General features: G+C 40.8%; 1 pseudogene; it reads right to left on the bottom strand.

Annotated features, from left to right (window-relative positions):
- Positions 1 to 964: 964 nt before the first annotated feature.
- LOC103736210 lies at positions 965 to 1,854 on the bottom strand (annotated as a pseudogene).
- Between the last annotated feature and the right edge of the window lie 2,673 nt (positions 1,855 to 4,527).

Raw genomic sequence — 4,527 nt, 5'->3', positions numbered from 1 at the left:
AGTGAAAGCAACTGAAGGCCCCCAATCCAGCTCTCTCAGGAATGATGTAATGATAACACTCCAATTTTTAGTGAACTTGACTCACTTTCCCAGAACAAGCAAAACTGTAATGAAGCACAAAACATTAGCACTGAATATTGATTCCAGAAAAGAGTGGTTATGGCGATGTTCTTTCTCCATATATTATCTTCCATGAAAGCCATTCAAACAGATGCAGGGTTGTGACGATTTGAATGAGAACATCCCCTACAGGCTCTGATTATTTGGACCCTGGTCCCCAGTTTGCAGCGCTGTTTGGGGAAGGTCATAGAACCTTCAGTGCCATGCTGGAGAAAGTATGGCACTGGGGGACGACTTTGACAGTTCTTAAGCCTCACCGGAATTCTAGTTGTTCTCTGCTTCCTGCCTGTACATACTTGAATATATGATCGCTTGGCTCTCTGCTCTGGCCACCTCTGCTGCCAGGCCCCTCTGCAGCTCTGCCTTTCCTGCCATCATGGGCTCTAATCCCTCTGGAATCATAAACCAAATAACGTCCACAAGTTGCCAGTGTCTTATCATAACATCAGAAAAGTAACTGATACAAGTGTCTAATATTGAAGTCATATCTGTAGAAAGTACCATGGCAACTATTATGCTGTACCAAAGGTCATGTGTCAGTGTATGAGCACAGAAGCTGGAGAACTATGGGGGATGGCCTAGATTTTTCTCTACTTTACACTAATTAGACATATCCTTGGAATTCTGGCTAAATTTGTGCTTTACAAACATTACTTCAACGTCAATTTTGAGGATCAATTTTGCCTCAAGTATCTCATTTTAAATTTAAACAGTAAAGCCATCAATTTACTCAATTACTGAGATGTCTTGATTACCTTTATTCTAGGTACTAATACCATGTGTTCTATACTTTTTTGGCATCTAATTTTAGACTTTGAATTTATTTACTTTATGTAACAATAATTTAAAAGGTACAAAAGGGTCTCATATTACATGAACCGAAAAAAGTAACTGTATAATAAATGCAAACTGAATGAGGGGTCAAACAGCCAATATACAGCACATTGATTAACATGAAGTTAAATGAGTTTTCTACTCTGAAAATCTTGTCAAAGCCCAGCTTGGCTTGCCTGCCACAGATTTGAAGTGCTACTTCATGAAGGTGCAGTTCACCCCTATGAGCTTCACCAGCAAGGAAGCCTGAGGAACTCCTTCTTTACCCTAATAGCGTTGGTAATTATTTCTTCTATTTCTGTTCTGATGGTTTGTGTACTAGGTGCTTGAACATCAGACAGGCAAAGTCATAGTGCAAACCCTCATCTCTGTAAAAAGCTCATCGGAAAACGTAAGACTGGGCATCAGTCCTCAGGTTTTGAATCAGAATAATTACACAAAATAACCAGAGAAGAAGATTCCTTCCTCAGTGACAAAGGCTACAATGTAGCTTCTTTGTCCCCAGTCCAGCCCAAGACCAAGTCTCCCTTCTTCTTCATAGGAGGCATTCTTTCAATGCCATTGAAAAGAAATTCCTTTTCTCTGGAATCTTTAGGGTAAGTGTCAACAAGAAGACAGTACATTTCAGAATGTATGTTTTCCGTGGCAATTTGGAAGCCATAGAAACAGCGGGCTTATGTAATTTGAACTTCTTGGCTGAATCGCTCCACTACGTTTTCATTTACTGTGTGGTCGCTCGCTTCAAAGGAAGCCAGAATGAGATACAAAATATCTCTCTTCGGGTTTCAGGGCTTCCCAGTGCTGGATGTCCTTGGAGAGATCTACCTCCTCAGCTGTCCAAACGGGGTCCTTAGCTTTCTTGTACATCTTCCAGATATCATGATATTCACTGGGGAAGAAAAGGAAGCACTGGGGTTTTCTTTCAATAGTGGCACTTTACTTTCCACCTCGGTGGTCCTGGAAGAGGACCATGTGTGCTCGCTTGTGTTTAGTTGTGGGAGCATGCGTGTGTGTGTGTGTGTGTGTGTGTGTGTGTGTGTGTGTGTGTAAGGCATGTGTTCTCCTCATCCGCTTGGCTAAGTCTTTTCAGCGGTGACACCTGAAGCTGCTTCTGGTTGGAGATGGTGGTGAGTGGGGATGGAAAGCTTGGAGGAGGCGAGGAGAGCATACAGGAGCCTCCATACTTTTGAAAGCCTCACCAATGCCCTGTTAAACTTGGATGTACCATATGCGCAAAGGTTGACTAGTGAACAGGCAAATGATTATTAAATGTGTGTTACACCTCATTTTAGTGAAATATCTGAAAGTGTTATTTCAGAGTATTGAAGTAGATAGGCAAATACTGTGTCTGTGTCATATAATTTAGTTTTTAAACTACTAAAATTTCTCCAACAAATGACCTGTACCAGACACCCTCACAGTCACTAGGACAGTTGTATTCATGGTGACTATGAATGGCACCACTACAATAATAAAAACCAGACATAAAATTCCATTTGTCTATCCATGCAGCAATTTAATTTTTAATTTATTTTTAGTTAAAAAATTGTATGTGTGAGTGTTATGCCTGCATGTGTGTAAGTACACCTGTGTCATGCAATGCCTACAGAGGCCAGAAGAGGGAATCACATCCCCTGAAACTGGAGTTATAGATGGTTGTTAGCCACCATGTGGGTGCTAGGATTTGAACCCCGGTCTTCTGCAGGAGCAACCAGTGCTCTTGAACTGCTGAGCCATCTCTCCAACCCTACTGTACAGTAATTTAAAAAGCAGTTCATGAACATAGAAGTAAATTCTCAATAAAATACAAAATGAGTATAGGAACATGTGAAGAAGATCGTTCACTATGATAAAATTAGCTTTATTCCAGAAATGCAAGGATGGCTCAATATATGCAAATCAATAAGCAAAATACATCATATAAATGGTCTCAAAGACAAAAACTGTATGATTATTTCAATAGATGCAGAAAAGTCCTTCAACAAAATTCAATGTCCAACATCCTTTGAGGAGAATAGGGACACAGGAAAGATTGCCATACTAGAGCTCAAGTTTTACTACAATGTATAAATATAAAAACAGCATGGTCCTGGCACAAAACAGGCATATAGATCCATGTGCTAGAGTAAAGGACCCAGAAATAACTCCAAGCCATCTGATTTTTGACAAAGGTAACAAAATACACACTAAAGAAAAGACAGCATCTTCAACAAATAGTGCTGGGAAAACTGCATAAGCACGTGTAGAAGAATGAAACAGTTGTTAGCCACCATGTGGGTGCTGGGAATCAAACCCAGGTCCTCTGCAAGAGTAGCCAGTGCTTTTAACCGCTAAGCCATCTCTCCAGTCCCTGCTGCTTTGTTTTTTAGGTGACCTCCAATCTAAGAAATCCCTCTGTCTTTTTCATGTGTGATTTTATGATTAGAATAAAGTTTAATACAAAACAAATTATAATAACAAGGACAAATAGTCATAACTTTAGAATTCTAGACATAACTTCAAAATTTTATCCCAGAAATTACTTTGCTATGAAACAAAGGAGAAACTGAAGGAATGAAGAAAAAAAAATATTTTGCAATAAAACATTTTTATTCCCTTTAGTACGAAGTAAACCAATATTCTAGTAGGGAGGAAAACATTTTTCTGGGAACATAGGCCCATTCCACACTTCAGATGCCTTTAGTGGGATCTCAGGCTAGTGGTGTTCATCCCTTATTGGACCAGGAGGGCCTGGGGCCCTTTGGCCAGCTGGTAATCTATGCAGTAGGGTGACAGTGGATATGTGCCCTAACCTTCCTGATCACAGCAACCTTAGGAAGCACAATACAACTGAAGGCCTATCCAAATTCCACCATCCAGGAAACTGTTAAAGGGGCTCATCAAAACCCAAACAAGATTTCCTTAAAACAATTCACTGAATCAAAGAAAATTCCAGGAACTGATAGGAAACCAGAGTGGCATCCAGAGCGATGTGCAGGGGACAGCTGGGGCCCTTTGGCCAGCTGGTAATCTATGCAGTAGGGTGACAGTGGATATGTGCCCTGACCTTCCTGATCACAGCAACCTTAGGAAGCACAATACAACTGAAGGCCTATCCAAATTCCACCATCCAGGAAACTGTTAAAGGGGCTCATCAAAACCCAAACAAGATTTCCTTAAAACAATTCACTGAATCAAAGACAATTCCAGGAACTGATAGGAAACCAGAGTGGCATCCAGAGCAATGTGCAGGGGACAAGGAACCTTAAGTACTCCAGAATTGTCTTGGTGTTACCCCAACCCCTGAGGCAGGGTCTCACTATGTAAACTACATTGGTCTTGAACTTAAGATACCTTTCTCAGGCTTCCAAATACTAAAATCACAGGTACACATCACCAGACCTAGTTATAGCCTCAATGTACTTACAAGTCAATTGGGGAACATCTATAACTGTCTTGGTGTTACCCCAACCCCTGAGGCAGGGTCTCACTATGTAAACTACGTTGGTCCTGAACTTAAGATACCTTTCTCAGGCTTCCAAATACTAAAATCACAGGTACCTATCACCAGACCTAGTTACAGCCTCAATGTAC

Source organism: Nannospalax galili, unplaced genomic scaffold, assembly GCF_000622305.1.
Source record: "Nannospalax galili isolate Female #2095 unplaced genomic scaffold, S.galili_v1.0 scaffold1097, whole genome shotgun sequence".
Lineage (NCBI taxonomy): Eukaryota > Metazoa > Chordata > Mammalia > Rodentia > Spalacidae > Nannospalax > Nannospalax galili.
This window is presented reverse-complemented; position numbering and strand designations above follow the sequence as displayed.